The 19543-nt window shown below is 33.5% G+C and overlaps 12 non-coding genes across 12 annotated transcripts; all 12 read right to left on the reverse strand.

The window, feature by feature from the left end:
- Positions 1-766: 766 nt before the first annotated feature.
- trnah-gug (transfer RNA histidin (anticodon GUG)) lies at positions 767-838 on the reverse strand. The gene has a single exon. It is a non-coding gene; the product is annotated as a tRNA-His (tRNA).
- Positions 839-2146: 1308 nt separating this feature from the next.
- On the reverse strand, positions 2147-2218 carry trnah-gug (transfer RNA histidin (anticodon GUG)). Its single transcript has one exon. It is a non-coding gene; the product is annotated as a tRNA-His (tRNA).
- An 832-nt stretch (positions 2219-3050) lies between these two features.
- Positions 3051-3122, reverse strand: trnah-gug (transfer RNA histidin (anticodon GUG)). Its single transcript has one exon. It is a non-coding gene; the product is annotated as a tRNA-His (tRNA).
- Positions 3123-4371: 1249 nt separating this feature from the next.
- trnah-gug (transfer RNA histidin (anticodon GUG)) lies at positions 4372-4443 on the reverse strand. The gene has a single exon. It is a non-coding gene; the product is annotated as a tRNA-His (tRNA).
- An 832-nt stretch (positions 4444-5275) lies between these two features.
- Positions 5276-5347, reverse strand: trnah-gug (transfer RNA histidin (anticodon GUG)). Its single transcript has one exon. It is a non-coding gene; the product is annotated as a tRNA-His (tRNA).
- A 4538-nt stretch (positions 5348-9885) lies between these two features.
- trnah-gug (transfer RNA histidin (anticodon GUG)) lies at positions 9886-9957 on the reverse strand. The gene has a single exon. It is a non-coding gene; the product is annotated as a tRNA-His (tRNA).
- Positions 9958-11468: 1511 nt separating this feature from the next.
- On the reverse strand, positions 11469-11540 carry trnah-gug (transfer RNA histidin (anticodon GUG)). Its single transcript has one exon. It is a non-coding gene; the product is annotated as a tRNA-His (tRNA).
- A 2493-nt stretch (positions 11541-14033) lies between these two features.
- trnah-gug (transfer RNA histidin (anticodon GUG)) lies at positions 14034-14105 on the reverse strand. Its single transcript has one exon. It is a non-coding gene; the product is annotated as a tRNA-His (tRNA).
- Positions 14106-15670: 1565 nt separating this feature from the next.
- On the reverse strand, positions 15671-15742 carry trnah-gug (transfer RNA histidin (anticodon GUG)). Its single transcript has one exon. It is a non-coding gene; the product is annotated as a tRNA-His (tRNA).
- A 1053-nt stretch (positions 15743-16795) lies between these two features.
- On the reverse strand, positions 16796-16867 carry trnah-gug (transfer RNA histidin (anticodon GUG)). Its single transcript has one exon. It is a non-coding gene; the product is annotated as a tRNA-His (tRNA).
- An 831-nt stretch (positions 16868-17698) lies between these two features.
- Positions 17699-17770, reverse strand: trnah-gug (transfer RNA histidin (anticodon GUG)). The gene has a single exon. It is a non-coding gene; the product is annotated as a tRNA-His (tRNA).
- Positions 17771-19261: 1491 nt separating this feature from the next.
- On the reverse strand, positions 19262-19333 carry trnah-gug (transfer RNA histidin (anticodon GUG)). The gene has a single exon. It is a non-coding gene; the product is annotated as a tRNA-His (tRNA).
- Positions 19334-19543: the final 210 nt, after the last annotated feature.

Genomic DNA, 19543 nt, shown 5'->3' on the forward strand with positions numbered 1-19543 from the left:
TTGAACAGTAACCTGTACGATGCGAACAGCAGATATTATTTACCGTCAGAACACCAGATGTCTCTGTGTAATTGCAGATGCTTTTACTGTGCCACGTGCATAAATGTGCGCATCGTTCACACATCAGATTCATATGAAGAACAAACGCATAATACAGACTGTAACTGCAGCCGCGTGTCGCTTCTGTTTGAACATCTGTCCCAACCACTTTTTCCACATTAAAACAAACAACAGAATTTGAATCAAAACAATGGAAATTGAATGAAAACAATGGAATTTGAATGAAAACAACGGAATTTGAATGTACAGAACAGAGTTTGAATCAAAACAACGGAAAACAACGGAATTAGAATAACAGAACAGAATTTGAATGAAAACAATGGAATTTGAATGAAAACAATGGAAATAGAATGAAAAGAACAGAATTTGAATGAAAACGGAATTTAAATGAAAACAACAGAATTTGAATGAAAACAATGGAATTTGAATGAAAACAACAGAATTTAAATGAAAACAATGGAATTTGAATGAAAACAACGGAATTAGAATGAACAAAACAGAATTTGAATGAAAACAACGGAAGTTTAAACTCTGTTGTAAAAATGAAAAAAAAAAACTGGTTGATGAGTTCACAGGTAAGGTAAGGAAAAGCTGGTTATGTTAAGAAATTTGATTGGGCAATCCAGTACCAACAATGAAAAAAATCATGCCTGTAATCATTCACGCTGACCTGCTACAATTACTTGCTCTGCAATCACAACCACACTGCCGTGACCCGGATTCGAACCGGGGTTGCTGCGGCCACAACGCAGAGTACTAACCACTATACGATCACGGCTGGAGCGCTGGATTATGCTGTCAGTTGCAGTCTGTATCTTGCAGTGGTCTCACTCCACTATATATACTTGAACAGTGACCTGTACGATGCGCAAAAGAACAGCAGACATTATTTACCGTCAGAACGCCAGATGTCTCTGTGTTAATGCAGATGCTTTTACTGTGCCACGCGCATAAACGTGCGCATCGTTCACACATCAGATTCATATGAAGAACAAACGCATAATACAGACTGTAACTGCAGCCGCGTGTCACTTCTGTTTGAACATCTGTCCCAACCACTTTTTCCACATTAAAACAAACAACAGAATTTGAATCAAAACAATGGAATTTGAATGAAAACAATGGAATTTGAATGAAAAGAACAGAATTTGAATGAAAACAACGGAATTTGAATGAAAAGAACAGAATTTGAATGAAAACAACGGAATTTGAATGAAAACAACGGAATTTGAATGAAAACAACAGAATTTGAATGAAAACAACAGAATTTGAATGAAAACAACAGAATTTGAATGAAAACAATGGAAATTGAATGAAAACAACGGAATTTGAATGAAAACAACGGAATTTGAATGTACAGAACAGAGTTTGAATCAAAACAACGGAAAACAACGGAATTAGAATAACAGAACAGAATTTGAATCAAAACAATGGAATTTGAATGAAAACAATGGAAATAGAATGAAAAGAACAGAATTTGAATGAAAACAACAGAATTTGAATGAAAACAACGGAATTTGAATGAAAACAACAGAATTTGAATGTACAGAACAGAGTTTGAATCAAAACAACGGAAAACAACGGAATTAGAATAATAGAACAGAATTTGAATGAAAACAATGGAATTTGAATGAAAACAATGGAAATAGAATGAAAAGAACAGAATTTGAATGAAAACAATGGAAATTGAATGAAAACAACGGAATTTGAATGAAAACAACAGAATTTGAATGAAAACAATGGAATTTGAATGAAAAGAACAGAATTTGAATGAAAACAACGGAATTTGAATGAAAACAACAGAATTTGAATGAAGACAATGGAATTTGAATGAAAACAACGGAATTAGAATGAACAAAACAGAATTTGAATGAACAAAACAGAATTTGAATGAAAACAATGGAAGTTTAAACTCTGTTGTAAAAATGAAAAAGAAAACTGGTTGATGAGCGAACAGGTAAGGTAAGGAAAAGCTGGTTATGTTAAGAAATTTGATTGGGCAATCCAGTACCAACAATGAAAAAACATGCCTGTAATCATTCACGCTGACCTGCTACAATTACTTGCTCTGCAATCACAACCACACTGCCGTGACCCGGATTCAAACCGGGGTTGCTGCGGCCACAACGCAGAGTACTAACCACTATACGATCACGGCTGGCACGCTAGGTCATGCTGTCAGTTGCAGTCTGTATCTTGCAGTTGTCTCACTCCACTATATATACTTGAACAGTAACCTGTACGATGCGAACAGTAGATATTATTTACCGTCAGAACACCAGATGTCTCTGTGTAATTGCAGATGCTTTTACTGTGCCACGTGCATAAATGTGCGCATCGTTCACACATCAGATTCATATGAAGAACAAACGCATAATACAGACTGTAACTGCAGCCGCGTGTCGCTTCTGTTTGAACATCTGTCCCAACCACTTTTTCCACATTAAAACAAACAACAGAATTTGAATCAAAACAATGGAAATTGAATGAAAACAATGGAATTTGAATGAAAACAACGGAATTTGAATGTACAGAACAGAGTTTGAATGAAAACAACGGAAAACAACGGAATTAGAATAACAGAACAGAATTTGAATGAAAACAATGGAATTTGAATGAAAACAATGGAAATAGAATGAAAAGAACAGAATTTGAATGAAAACGGAATTTAAATGAAAACAACAGAATTTGAATGAAAACAATGGAATTTGAATGAAAACAACAGAATTTAAATGAAAACAATGGAATTTGAATGAAAACAACGGAATTAGAATGAACAAAACAGAATTTGAATGAAAACAACGGAAGTTTAAACTCTGTTGTAAAAATGAAAAAAAAAACTGGTTGATGAGTTCACAGGTAAGGTAAGGAAAAGCTGGTTATGTTAAGAAATTTGATTGGGCAATCCAGTACCAACAATGAAAAAAATCATGCCTGTAATCATTCACGCTGACGTGCTACAATTACTTGCTCTGCAATCACAACCACACTGCCGTGACCCGGATTCGAACCGGGGTTGCTGCGGCCACAACGCAGAGTACTAACCACTATACGATCACGGCTGGCACGCTAGGTCATGCTGTCAGTTGCAGTCTGTATCTTGCAGTTGTCTCACTCCACTATATATACTTGAACAGTAACCTGTACGATGCGAACAGCAGATATTATTTACCGTCAGAACACCAGATGTCTCTGTGTAATTGCAGATGCTTTTACTGTGCCACGCGCATAAACGTGCGCATCGTTCACACATCAGATTCATATGAAGAACAAACGCATAATACAGACTGTAACTGCAGCCGCGTGTCACTTCTGTTTGAACATCTGTCCCAACCACTTTTTCCACATTAAAACAAACAACAGAATTTGAATCAAAACAATGGAATTTGAATGAAAACAATGGAATTTGAATGAAAAGAACAGAATTTGAATGAAAACAACGGAATTTGAATGAAAACAACAGAATTTGAATGAAAACAATGGAATTTGAATGAAAACAACAGAATTTGAATGAAAACAACGGAATTTGAATGAAAACAACAGAATTTGAATGAAAACAATGGAATTTGAATGAAAACAACAGAATTTGAATGAACAAAACAGAATTTGAATGAAAACAATGGAAATTGAATGAAAACAACGGAATTTGAATGAAAACAACGGAATTTGAATGAAAACAACAGAATTTGAATGAAAACAATGGAATTTGAATGAAAACAACAGAATTTGAATGAAAACAACAGAATTTGAATCAAAACAATGGAAATTGAATGAAAACAACGGAATTTGAATGAAAACAACGGAATTTGAATGAAAACAACAGAATTTGAATGAAAACAATGGAATTTGAATGAAAACAACAGAATTTGAATGAAAACAATGGAATTTGAATGAAAACAACAGAATTTGAATGAAAACAACGGAATTTGAATGAAAACAACAGAATTTGAATGAAAACAACAGAATTTGAATGAAAACAATGGAATTTGAATGAAAAGAACAGAATTTGAATGAAAACAACGGAATTTGAATGAAAACAACAGAATTTGAATGAAGACAATGGAATTTGAATGAAAACAACGGAATTAGAATGAACAAAACAGAATTTGAATGAACAAAACAGAATTTGAATGAAAACAATGGAAGTTTAAACTCTGTTGTAAAAATGAAAAAGAAAACTGGTTGATGAGCGAACAGGTAAGGTAAGGAAAAGCTGGTTATGTTAAGAAATTTGATTGGGCAATCCAGTACCAACAATGAAAAAACATGCCTGGCCTGCTACAATTACTTGCTCTACAATCACAACCACACTGCCGTGACCCGGATTCGAACCGGGGTTGCTGCGGCCACAACGCAGAGTACTAACCACTATACGATCACGGCTGGCACACTAGGTCATGCTGTCAGTTGCAGTCTGTATCTTGCAGTTGTCTCACTCCACTATATATACTTGAACAGTAACCTGTACGACGCGAACAGCAGATATTATTTACGGTCAGAACACCAGATGTCTCTGTGTAATTGCAGATGCTTTTACTGTGCCACGTGCATAAATGTGCGCATCGTTCACACATCAGATTCATATGAAGAACAAACGCATAATACAGACTGTAACTGCAGCCGCGTGTCGCTTCTGTTTGAACATCTGTCCCAACCACTTTTTCCACATTAAAACAAACAACAGAATTTGAATCAAAACAATGGAAATTGAATGAAAACAATGGAATTTGAATGAAAACAACGGAATTTGAATGTACAGAACAGAGTTTGAATCAAAACAACGGAAAACAACGGAATTAGAATAACAGAACAGAATTTGAATCAAAACAATGGAATTTGAATGAAAACAATGGAAATAGAATGAAAAGAACAGAATTTGAATGAAAACAGAATTTAAATGAAAACAACAGAATTTGAATGAAAACAATGGAATTTGAATGAAAACAACAGAATTTAAATGAAAACAATGGAATTTGAATGAAAACAACGGAATTAGAATGAACAAAACAGAATTTGAATGAAAACAACGGAAGTTTAAACTCTGTTGTAAAAATGAAAAAAAAAACTGGTTGATGAGTTCACAGGTAAGGTAAGGAAAAGCTGGTTATGTTAAGAAATTTGATTGGGCAATCCAGTACCAACAATGAAAAAAATCATGCCTGTAATCATTCACGCTGACCTGCTACAATTACTTGCTCTGCAATCACAACCACACTGCCGTGACCCGGATTCGAACCGGGGTTGCTGCGGCCACAACGCAGAGTACTAACCACTATACGATCACGGCTGGAGCGCTGGATTATGCTGTCAGTTGCAGTCTGTATCTTGCAGTGGTCTCACTCCACTATATATACTTGAACAGTGACCTGTACGATGCGCAAAAGAACAGCAGACATTATTTACCGTCAGAACGCCAGATGTCTCTGTGTTAATGCAGATGCTTTTACTGTGCCACGCGCATAAACGTGCGCATCGTTCACACATCAGATTCATATGAAGAACAAACGCATAATACAGACTGTAACTGCAGCCGCGTGTCACTTCTGTTTGAACATCTGTCCCAACCACTTTTTCCACATTAAAACAAACAACAGAATTTGAATCAAAACAATGGAATTTGAATGAAAACAATGGAATTTGAATGAAAAGAACAGAATTTGAATGAAAACAACGGAATTTGAATGAAAACAACAGAATTTGAATGAAAACAATGGAATTTGAATGAAAACAACAGAATTTGAATGAAAACAACGGAATTTGAATGAAAACAACAGAATTTGAATGAAAACAATGGAATTTGAATGAAAACAACAGAATTTGAATGAACAAAACAGAATTTGAATGAAAACAATGGAAATTGAATGAAAACAACGGAATTTGAATGAAAACAACGGAATTTGAATGAAAACAACAGAATTTGAATGAAAACAATGGAATTTGAATGAAAACAACAGAATTTGAATGAAACAGAACAGAATTTGAATCAAAACAATGGAAATTGAATGAAAACAACGGAATTTGAATGAAAACAACGGAATTTGAATGTACAGAACAGAGTTTGAATCAAAACAACGGAAAACAACGGAATTAGAATAATAGAACAGAATTTGAATGAAAACAATGGAATTTGAATGAAAACAATGGAAATAGAATGAAAAGAACAGAATTTGAATGAAAACAATGGAAATTGAATGAAAACAACGGAATTTGAATGAAAACAACAGAATTTGAATGAAAACAATGGAATTTGAATGAAAAGAACAGAATTTGAATGAAAACAACGGAATTTGAATGAAAACAACAGAATTTGAATGAAGACAATGGAATTTGAATGAAAACAACGGAATTAGAATGAACAAAACAGAATTTGAATGAACAAAACAGAATTTGAATGAAAACAATGGAAGTTTAAACTCTGTTGTAAAAATGAAAAAGAAAACTGGTTGATGAGCGAACAGGTAAGGTAAGGAAAAGCTGGTTATGTTAAGAAATTTGATTGGGCAATCCAGTACCAACAATGAAAAAACATGCCTGACCTGCTACAATTACTTGCTCTACAATCACAACCACACTGCCGTGACCCGTATTCGAACCGGGGTTGCTGCGGCCACAACGCAGAGTACTAACCACTATACGATCACGGCTGGCACACTAGGTCATGCTGTCAGTTGCAGTCTGTATCTTGCAGTTGTCTCACTCCACTATATATACTTGAACAGTAACCTGTACGATGCGAACAGCAGATATTATTTACGGTGAGAACACCAGATGTCTCTGTGTAATTGCAGATGCTTTTACTGTGCCACGTGCATAAATGTGCGCATCGTTCACACATCAGATTCATATGAAGAACAAACGCATAATACAGACTGTAACTGCAGCCGCGTGTCGCTTCTGTTTGAACATCTGTCCCAACCACTTTTTCCACATTAAAACAAACAACAGAATTTGAATCAAAACAATGGAAATTGAATGAAAACAATGGAATTTGAATGAAAACAACGGAATTTGAATGTACAGAACAGAGTTTGAATCAAAACAACGGAAAACAACGGAATTAGAATAACAGAACAGAATTTGAATCAAAACAATGGAATTTGAATGAAAACAATGGAAATAGAATGAAAAGAACAGAATTTGAATGAAAACGGAATTTAAATGAAAACAACAGAATTTGAATGAAAACAATGGAATTTGAATGAAAACAACAGAATTTAAATGAAAACAATGGAATTTGAATGAAAACAACGGAATTAGAATGAACAAAACAGAATTTGAATGAAAACAACGGAATTTGAATGAAAACAATGGAATTTGAATGAAAACAACAGAATTTGAATGAAAACAACGGAATTTGAATGAAAACAACAGAATTTGAATGAAAACAATGGAATTTGAATGAAAACAACAGAATTTGAATGAACAAAACAGAATTTGAATGAAAACAATGGAAATTGAATGAAAACAACGGAATTTGAATGAAAACAACGGAATTTGAATGAAAACAACAGAATTTGAATGAAAACAATGGAATTTGAATGAAAACAACAGAATTTGAATGAAAACAACAGAATTTGAATCAAAACAATGGAAATTGAATGAAAACAACGGAATTTGAATGAAAACAACAGAATTTGAATGAAAACAATGGAATTTGAATGAAAACAACAGAATTTGAATGAAAACAATGGAATTTGAATGAAAACAACAGAATTTGAATGAAAACAACGGAATTTGAATGAAAACAACAGAATTTGAATGAAAACAATGGAATTTGAATGAAAACAACAGAATTTGAATGAACAAAACAGAATTTGAATGAAAACAATGGAAATTGAATGAAAACAACGGAATTTGAATGAAAACAACGGAATTTGAATGAAAACAACAGAATTTGAATGAAAACAATGGAATTTGAATGAAAACAACAGAATTTGAATGAAAACAACAGAATTTGAATCAAAACAATGGAAATTGAATGAAAACAACGGAATTTGAATGAAAACAACGGAATTTGAATGTACAGAACAGAGTTTGAATCAAAACAACGGAAAACAACGGAATTAGAATAATAGAACAGAATTTGAATGAAAACAATGGAATTTGAATGAAAACAATGGAAATAGAATGAAAAGAACACAATTTGAATGAAAACAATGGAAATTGAATGAAAACAACGGAATTTGAATGAAAACAACAGAATTTGAATGAAAACAATGGAATTTGAATGAAAAGAACAGAATTTGAATGAAAACAACGGAATTTGAATGAAAACAACAGAATTTGAATGAAAACAACAGAATTTGAATGAAAACAACAGAATTTGAATGAAAACAATGGAAATTGAATGAAAACAACGGAATTTGAATGAAAACAACGGAATTTGAATGTACAGAACAGAGTTTGAATCAAAACAACGGAAAACAACGGAATTAGAATAACAGAACAGAATTTGAATCAAAACAATGGAATTTGAATGAAAACAATGGAAATAGAATGAAAAGAACAGAATTTGAATGAAAACAACAGAATTTGAATGAAAACAACGGAATTTGAATGAAAACAACAGAATTTGAATGAAAACAATGGAATTTGAATGAAAAGAACAGAATTTGAATGAAAACAACGGAATTTGAATGAAAACAACAGAATTTGAATGAAGACAATGGAATTTGAATGAAAACAACGGAATTAGAATGAACAAAACAGAATTTGAATGAACAAAACAGAATTTGAATGAAAACAATGGAAATTTAAACTCTGTTGTAAAAATGAAAAAGAAAACTGGTTGATGAGCGAACAGGTAAGGTAAGGAAAAGCTGGTTATGTTAAGAAATTTGATTGGGCAATCCAGTACCAACAATGAAAAAACATGCCTGTAATCATTCACGCTGACCTGCTACAATTACTTGCTCTGCAATCACAACCACACTGCCGTGACCCGGATTCAAACCGGCCACAACGCAGAGTACTAACCACTATACGATCACGGCTGGCACGCTAGGTCATGCTGTCAGTTGCAGTCTGTATCTTGCAGTTGTCTCACTCCACTATATATACTTGAACAGTAACCTGTACGATGCGAACAGCAGATATTATTTACGGTGAGAACACCAGATGTCTCTGTGTAATTGCAGATGCTTTTACTGTGCCACGTGCATAAATGTGCGCATCGTTCACACATCAGATTCATATGAAGAACAAACGCATAATACAGACTGTAACTGCAGCCGCGTGTCGCTTCTGTTTGAACATCTGTCCCAACCACTTTTTCCACATTAAAACAAACAACAGAATTTGAATGAAAACAATGGAAATTGAATGAAAACAATGGAATTTGAATGAAAACAACGGAATTTGAATGTACAGAACAGAGTTTGAATCAAAACAACGGAAAACAACGGAATTAGAATAACAGAACAGAATTTGAATGAAAACAATGGAATTTGAATGAAAACAATGGAAATAGAATGAAAAGAACAGAATTTGAATGAAAACGGAATTTAAATGAAAACAACAGAATTTGAATGAAAACAATGGAATTTGAATGAAAACAACAGAATTTAAATGAAAACAATGGAATTTGAATGAAAACAACGGAATTAGAATGAACAAAACAGAATTTGAATGAAAACAACGGAAGTTTAAACTCTGTTGTAAAAATGAAAAAAAAAACTGGTTGATGAGTTCACAGGTAAGGTAAGGAAAAGCTGGTTATGTTAAGAAATTTGATTGGGCAATCCAGTACCAACAATGAAAAAAATCATGCCTGTAATCATTCACGCTGACCTGCTACAATTACTTGCTCTGCAATCACAACCACACTGCCGTGACCCGGATTCGAACCGGGGTTGCTGCGGCCACAACGCAGAGTACTAACCACTATACGATCACGGCTGGAGCGTTGGATTATGCTGTCAGTTGCAGTCTGTATCTTGCAGTGGTCTCACTCCACTATATATACTTGAACAGTGACCTGTACGATGCGCAAAAGAACAGCAGACATTATTTACCGTCAGAACGCCAGATGTCTCTGTGTTAATGCAGATGCTTTTACTGTGCCACGCGCATAAACGTGCGCATCGTTCACACATCAGATTCATATGAAGAACAAACGCATAATACAGACTGTAACTGCAGCCGCGTGTCACTTCTGTTTGAACATCTGTCCCAACCACTTTTTCCACATTAAAACAAACAACAGAATTTGAATCAAAACAATGGAATTTGAATGAAAACAATGGAATTTGAATGAAAAGAACAGAATTTGAATGAAAACAACGGAATTTGAATGAAAACAACAGAATTTGAATGAAAACAATGGAATTTGAATGAAAACAACAGAATTTGAATGAAAACAACGGAATTTGAATGAAAACAACAGAATTTGAATGAAAACAATGGAATTTGAATGAAAACAACAGAATTTGAATGAACAAAACAGAATTTGAATGAAAACAATGGAAATTGAATGAAAACAACGGAATTTGAATGAAAACAACGGAATTTGAATGAAAACAACAGAATTTGAATGAAAACAATGGAATTTGAATGAAAACAACAGAATTTGAATGAAACAGAACAGAATTTGAATCAAAACAATGGAAATTGAATGAAAACAACGGAATTTGAATGAAAACAACAGAATTTGAATGAAAACAATGGAATTTGAATGAAAACAACAGAATTTGAATGAAAACAACAGAATTTGAATGAAAACAATGGAAATTGAATGAAAACAACGGAATTTGAATGAAAACAACGGAATTTGAATGTACAGAACAGAGTTTGAATCAAAACAACGGAAAACAACGGAATTAGAATAATAGAACAGAATTTGAATGAAAACAATGGAATTTGAATGAAAACAATGGAAATAGAATGAAAAGAACAGAATTTGAATGAAAACAATGGAAATTGAATGAAAACAACGGAATTTGAATGAAAACAACAGAATTTGAATGAAAACAATGGAATTTGAATGAAAAGAACAGAATTTGAATGAAAACAACGGAATTTGAATGAAAACAACAGAATTTGAATGAAAACAATGGAATTTGAATGAAAACAACAGAATTTGAATGAAAACAACGGAATTTGAATGAAAACAACAGAATTTGAATGAAAACAATGGAATTTGAATGAAAACAACGGAATTAGAATGAACAAAACAGAATTTGAATGAACAAAACAGAATTTGAACGAAAACAATGGAAGTTTAAACTCTGTTGTAAAAATGAAAAAAAAACTGGTTGATGAGCGAACAGGTAAGGTAAGGAAAAGCCGGTTACGTTCAGAAACTTGATTGGACAATCCAGTGCCAATAATGAAATAACATGACTGTAACCATTCAAGCTGCCGTGCAGCCTTTGAGCCTCCAATTACTTGCTCTGCAATCACAACCACACTGCCGTGACCCGGATTCGAACCGGGGTTGCTGCGGCCACAACGCAGAGTACTAACCACTATACGATCACGGCTGGCACGCTAGGTCATGCTGTCAGTTGCAGTCTGTATCTTGCAGTTGTCTCACTCCACTATATATACTTGAACAGTAACCTGTACGATGCGAACAGCAGATATTATTTACCGTCAGAACACCAGATGTCTCTGTGTAATTGCAGATGCTTTTACTGTGCCACGCGCATAAACGTGCGCATCGTTCACACATCAGATTCATATGAAGAACAAACGCATAATACAGACTGTAACTGCAGCCGCGTGTCACTTCTGTTTGAACATCTGTCCCAACCACTTTTTCCACATTAAAACAAACAACAGAATTTGAATCAAAACAATGGAATTTGAATAAAAACAATGGAATTTGAATGAAAAGAACAGAATTTGAATGAAAACAACGGAATTTGAATGAAAACAACAGAATTTGAATGAAAACAATGGAATTTGAATGAAAACAACAGAATTTGAATGAAAACAACGGAATTTGAATGAAAACAACAGAATTTGAATGAAAACAATGGAATTTGAATGAAAACAACAGAATTTGAATGAACAAAACAGAATTTGAATGAAAACAATGGAAATTGAATGAAAACAACGGAATTTGAATGAAAACAACGGAATTTGAATGAAAACAACAGAATTTGAATGAAAACAATGGAATTTGAATGAAAACAACAGATTTGAATGAAAACAACAGAATTTGAATCAAAACAATGGAAATTGAATGAAAACAACGGAATTTGAATGAAAACAACGGAATTTGAATGAAAACAACAGAATTTGAATGAAAACAATGGAATTTGAATGAAAACAACAGAATTTGAATGAAAACAATGGAATTTGAATGAAAACAACAGAATTTGAATGAAAACAACGGAATTTGAATGAAAACAACAGAATTTGAATGAAAACAATGGAATTTGAATGAAAACAACAGAATTTGAATGAACAAAACAGAATTTGAATGAAAACAATGGAAATTGAATGAAAACAACGGAATTTGAATGAAAACAACGGAATTTGAATGAAAACAACGGAATTTGAATGTACAGAACAGAGTTTGAATCAAAACAACGGAAAACAACGGAATTAGAATAATAGAACAGAATTTGAATGAAAACAATGGAATTTGAATGAAAACAATGGAAATTGAATGAAAACAACGGAATTTGAATGAAAACAACGGAATTTGAATGAAAACAACAGAATTTGAATGAAAACAATGGAATTTGAATGAAAACAACAGAATTTGAATGAAAACAACAGAATTTGAATGAAAACAACGGAATTTGAATGAAAACAACGGAATTTTAATGTACAGAACAGAGTTTGAATCAAAACAATGGAATTTGAATGAAAACAATGGAATTTGAATGAAAAGAACAGAATTTGAATGAAAACAACGGAATTTGAATGAAAACAACAGAATTTGAATGAAAACAATGGAATTTGAATGAAAACAACACAATTTGAATGAAAACAACGGAATTTGAATGAAAACAACAGAATTTGAATGAAAACAATGGAATTTGAATGAAAACAACAGAATTTGAATGAACAAAACAGAATTTGAATGAAAACAATGGAAATTGAATGAAAACAACGGAATTTGAATGAAAACAACGGAATTTGAATGAAAACAATGGAATTTGAATGAAAACAACAGAATTTGAATGAAACAGAACAGAATTTGAATCAAAACAATGGAAATTGAATGAAAACAACGGAATTTGAATGAAAACAACAGAATTTGAATGAAAACAATGGAATTTGAATGAAAACAACAGAATTTGAATGAAAACAACAGAATTTGAATGAAAACAATGGAAATTGAATGAAAACAACGGAATTTGAATGAAAACAACGGAATTTGAATGTACAGAACAGAGTTTGAATCAAAACAACGGAAAACAACGGAATTAGAATAATAGAACAGAATTTGAATGAAAACAATGGAATTTGAATGAAAACAATGGAAATAGAATGAAAAGAACAGAATTTGAATGAAAACAATGGAAATTGAATGAAAACAACGGAATTTGAATGAAAACAACAGAATTTGAATGAAAACAATGGAATTTGAATGAAAAGAACAGAATTTGAATGAAAACAACGGAATTTGAATGAAAACAACAGAATTTGAATGAAAACAATGGAATTTGAATGAAAACAACAGAATTTGAATGAAAACAACGGAATTTGAATGAAAACAACAGAATTTGAATGAAAAGAATGGAATTTGAATGAAAACAACGGAATTAGAATGAACAAAACAGAATTTGAATGAACAAAACAGAATTTGAACGAAAACAATGGAAGTTTAAACTCTGTTGTAAAAATGAAAAAAAAACTGGTTGATGAGCGAACAGGTAAGGTAAGGAAAAGCCGGTTACGTTCAGAAACTTGATTGGACAATCCAGTGCCAATAATGAAATAACATGACTGTAACCATTCAAGCTGCCGTGCAGCCTTTGAGTCTCCAATTACTTGCTCTGCAATCACAACCACACTGCCGTGACCCGGATTCGAACCGGGGTTGCTGCGGCCACAACGCAGAGTACTAACCACTATACGATCACGGCTGGCACGCTAGGTCATGCTGTCAGTTGCAGTCTGTATCTTGCAGTTGTCTCACTCCACTATATATACTTGAACAGTAACCTGTACGATGCGAACAGCAGATATTATTTACCGTCAGAACACCAGATGTCTCTGTGTAATTGCAGATGCTTTTACTGTGCCACGCGCATAAACGTGCGCATCGTTCACACATCAGATTCATATGAAGAACAAACGCATAATACAGACTGTAACTGCAGCCGCGTGTCACTTCTGTTTGAACATCTGTCCCAACCACTTTTTCCACATTAAAACAAACAACAGAATTTGAATCAAAACAATGGAATTTGAATGAAAACAATGGAATTTGAATGAAAAGAACAGAATTTGAATGAAAACAACGGAATTTGAATGAAAAGAACAGAATTTGAATGAAAACAACGGAATTTGAATGAAAACAACAGAATTTGAATGAAAACAATGGAATTTGAATGAAAACAACAGAATTTGAATGAAAACAACGGAATTTGAATGAAAACAACAGAATTTGAATGAAAACAATGGAATTTGAATGAAAACAACAGAATTTGAATGAACAAAACAGAATTTGAATGAAAACAATGGAAATTGAATGAAAACAACGGAATTTGAATGAAAACAACGGAATTTGAATGAAAACAACAGAATTTGAATGAAAACAATGGAATTTGAATGAAAACAACAGAATTTGAATGAAACAGAACAGAATTTGAATCAAAACAATGGAAATTGAATGAAAACAACGGAATTTGAATGAAAACAACGGAATTTGAATGAAAACAACAGAATTTGAATGAAAACAATGGAATTTGAATGAAAACAACAGAATTTGAATGAAAACAACAGAATTTGAATGAAAACAATGGAAATTGAATGAAAACAACGGAATTTGAATGAAAACAACGGAATTTGAATGTACAGAACAGAGTTTGAATCAAAACAACGGAAAACAACGGAATTAGAATAATAGAACAGAATTTGAATGAAAACAATGGAATTTGAATGAAAACAATGGAAATAGAATGAAAAGAACAGAATTTGAATGAAAACAATGGAAATTGAATGAAAACAACGGAATTTGAATGAAAACAACAGAATTTGAATGAAAACAATGGAATTTGAATGAAAAGAACAGAATTTGAATGAAAACAACGGAATTTGAATGAAAACAACAGAATTTGAATGAAAACAATGGAATTTGAATGAAAACAACAGAATTTGAATGAAAACAACGGAATTTGAATGAAAACAACAGAATTTGAATGAAAACAATGGAATTTGAATGAAAACAACGGAATTAGAATGAACAAAACAGAATTTGAATGAACAAAACAGAATTTGAACGAAAACAATGGAAGTTTAAACTCTGTTGTAAAAATGAAAAAAAAACTGGTTGATGAGCGAACAGGTAAGGTAAGGAAAAGCCGGTTACGTTCAGAAACTTGATTGGACAATCCAGTGCCAATAATGAAATAACATGACTGTAACCATTCAAGCTGCCGTGCAGCCTTTGAGTCTCCAATTACTTGCTCTGCAATCACAAACACACTGCCGTGACCCGGATTCGAACCGGGGTTGCTGCGGCCACAACGCAGAGTACTAACCACTATACGATCACGGCTGGCACGCTAGGTCATGCTGTCAGTTGCAGTCTGTATCTTACAGTTGTCTCACTCCACTATATATACTTGAACAGTAACCTGTACGATGCGAACAGCAGATATTATTTACCGTCAGAACACCAGATGTCTCTGTGTAATTGCAGATGCTTTTACTGTGCCACGTGCATAAATGTGCGCATCGTTCACACATCAGATTCATATGAAGAACAAACGCATAATACAGACTGTAACTGCAGCCGCGTGTCGCTTCTGTTTGAACATCTGTCCCAACCACTTTTTCCACATTAAAACAAACAACAGAATTTGAATCAAAACAATGGAATTTGAATGAAAACAATGGAATTTGAATGAAAAGAACAGAATTTGAATGAAAACAACGGAATTTGAATGAAAACAACAGAATTTGAATGAAAACAACAGAATTTGAATGAAAACAACAGAATTTGAATGAAAACAATGGAAATTGAATGAAAACAACGGAATTTGAATGAAAACAACGGAATTTGAATGTACAGAACAGAGTTTGAATCAAAACAACGGAAAACAACGGAATTAGAATAACAGAACAGAATTTGAATCAAAACAATGGAATTTGAATGAAAACAATGGAAATAGAATGAAAAGAACAGAATTTGAATGAAAACAACAGAATTTGAATGAAAACAACGGAATTTGAATGAAAACAACAGAATTTGAATGAAAACAATGGAATTTGAATGAAAAGAACAGAATTTGAATGAAAACAACGGAATTTGAATGAAAACAACAGAATTTGAATGAAGACAATGGAATTTGAATGAAAACAACGGAATTAGAATGAACAAAACAGAATTTGAATGAACAAAACAGAATTTGAATGAAAACAATGGAAGTTTAAACTCTGTTGTAAAAATGAAAAAAAAAACTGGTTGATGAGCGAACAGGTAAGGTAAGGAAAAGCCGGTTACGTTCAGAAACTTGATTGGGCAATCCAGTACCAACAATGAAAAAACATGCCTGTAATCATTCACGCTGACCTGCTACAATTACTTGCTCTGCAATCACAACCACACTGCCGTGACCCGGATTCGAACCGGGGTTGCTGCGGCCACAACGCAGAGTACTAACCACTATACGATCACGGCTGGCACGCTAGGTCATGCTGTCAGTTGCAGTCTGTATCTTGCAGTTGTCTCACTCCACTATATATACTTGAACAGTAACCTGTACGATGCGAACAGCAGATATTATTTACCGTCAGAACACCAGATGTCTCTGTGTAATTGCAGATGCTTTTACTGTGCCACGTGCATAAATGTGCGCATCGTTCACACATCAGATTCATATGAAGAACAAACGCATAATACAGACTGTAACTGCAGCCGCGTGTCGCTTCTGTTTGAACATCTGTCCCAACCACTTTTTCCACATTAAAACAAACAACAGAATTTGAATCAAAACAATGGAAATTGAATGAAAACAATGGAATTTGAATGAAAACAACGGAATTTGAATGTACAGAACAGAGTTTGAATCAAAACAACGGAAAACAACGGAATTAGAATAACAGAACAGAATTTGAATGAAAACAATGGAATTTGAATGAAAACAATGGAAATAGAATGAAAAGAACAGAATTTGAATGAAAACGGAATTTAAATGAAAACAACAGAATTTGAATGAAAACAATGGAATTTGAATGAAAACAACAGAATTTAAATGAAAACAATGGAATTTGAATGAAAACAACGGAATTAGAATGAACAAAACAGAATTTGAATGAAAACAACGGAAGTTTAAACTCTGTTGTAAAAATGAAAAAAAAACTGGTTGATGAGTTCACAGGTAAGGTAAGGAAAAGCTGGTTATGTTAAGAAATTTGATTGGGCAATCCAGTACCAACAATGAAAAAAATCATGCCTGTAATCATTCACGCTGACCTGCTACAATTACTTGCTCTGCAATCACAACCACACTGCCGTGACCCGGATTCGAACCGGGGTTGCTGCGGCCACAACGCAGAGTACTAACCACTATACGATCACGGCTGGAGCGTTGGATTATGCTGTCAGTTGCAGTCTGTATCTTGCAGTGGTCTCACTCCACTATATATACTTGAACAGTGACCTGTACGATGCGCAAAAGAACAGCAGACATTATTTACCGTCAGAACGCCAGATGTCTCTGTGTTAATGCAGATGCTTTTACTGTGCCACGCGCATAAACGTGCGCATCGTTCACACATCAGATTCATATGAAGAACAAACGCATAATACAGACTGTAACTGCAGCCGCGTGTCACTTCTGTTTGAACATCTGTCCCAACCACTTTTTCCACATTAAAACAAATGGAAATTGGAAATGGAAAACAATGGAATTTGAATGAAAAGAACAGAATTTGAATGAAAACAACGGAATTTGAATGAAAACAACAGAATTTGAATGAAAACAATGGAATTTGAATGAAAACAACAGAATTTGAATGAAAACAACGGAATTTGAATGAAAACAACAGAATTTGAATGAAAACAATGGAATTTGAATGAAAACAACAGAATTTGAATGAACAAAACAGAATTTGAATGAAAACAATGGAAATTGAATGAAAACAACGGAATTTGAATGAAAACAACGGAATTTGAATGAAAACAACAGAATTTGAATGAAAACAATGGAATTTGAATGAAAACAACAGAATTTGAATGAAACAGAACAGAATTTGAATCAAAACAATGGAAATTGAATGAAAACAACGGAATTTGAATGAAAACAACAGAATTTGAATGAAAACAATGGAATTTGAATGAAAACAACAGAATTTGAATGAAAACAACAGAATTTGAATGAAAACAATGGAAATTGAATGAAAACAACGGAATTTGAATGAAAACAACGGAATTTGAATGTACAGAACAGAGTTTGAATCAAAACAACGGAAAACAACGGAATTAGAATAATAGAACAGAATTTGAATGAAAACAATGGAATTTGAATGAAAACAATGGAAATAGAATGAAAAGAACAGAATTTGAATGAAAACAATGGAAATTGAATGAAAACAACGGAATTTGAATGAAAACAACAGAATTTGAATGAAAACAATGGAATTTGAATGAAAAGAACAGAATTTGAATGAAAACAACGGAATTTGAATGAAAACAACAGAATTTGAATGAAAACAATGGAATTTGAATGAAAACAACAGAATTTGAATGAAAACAACGGAATTTGAATGAAAACAACAGAATTTGAATGAAAACAATGGAATTTGAATGAAAACAACGGAATTAGAATGAACAAAACAGAATTTGAATGAACAAAACAGAATTTGAACGAAAACAATGGAAGTTTAAACTCTGTTGTAAAAATGAAAAAAAAACTGGTTGATGAGCGAACAGGTAAGGTAAGGAAAAGCCGGTTACGTTCAGAAACTTGATTGGACAATCCAGTGCCAATAATGAAATAACATGACTGTAACCATTCAAGCTGCCGTGCAGCCTTTGAGCCTCCAATTACTTGCTCTGCAATCACAACCACACTGCCGTGACCCGGATTCGAACCGGGGTTGCTGCGGCCACAACGCAGAGTACTAACCACTATACGATCACGGCTGGCACGCTAGGTCATGCTGTCAGTTGCAGTCTGTATCTTGCAGTTGTCTCACTCCACTATATATACTTGAACAGTAACCTGTACGATGCGAACAGCAGATATTATTTACCGTCAGAACACCAGATGTCTCTGTGTAATTGCAGATGCTTTTACTGTGCCACGCGCATAAACGTGCGCATCGTTCACACATCAGATTCATATGAAGAACA

Source organism: Maylandia zebra, linkage group LG22, assembly GCF_041146795.1.
Source record: "Maylandia zebra isolate NMK-2024a linkage group LG22, Mzebra_GT3a, whole genome shotgun sequence".
NCBI classification, from domain to species: Eukaryota; Metazoa; Chordata; class Actinopteri; order Cichliformes; family Cichlidae; genus Maylandia; species Maylandia zebra.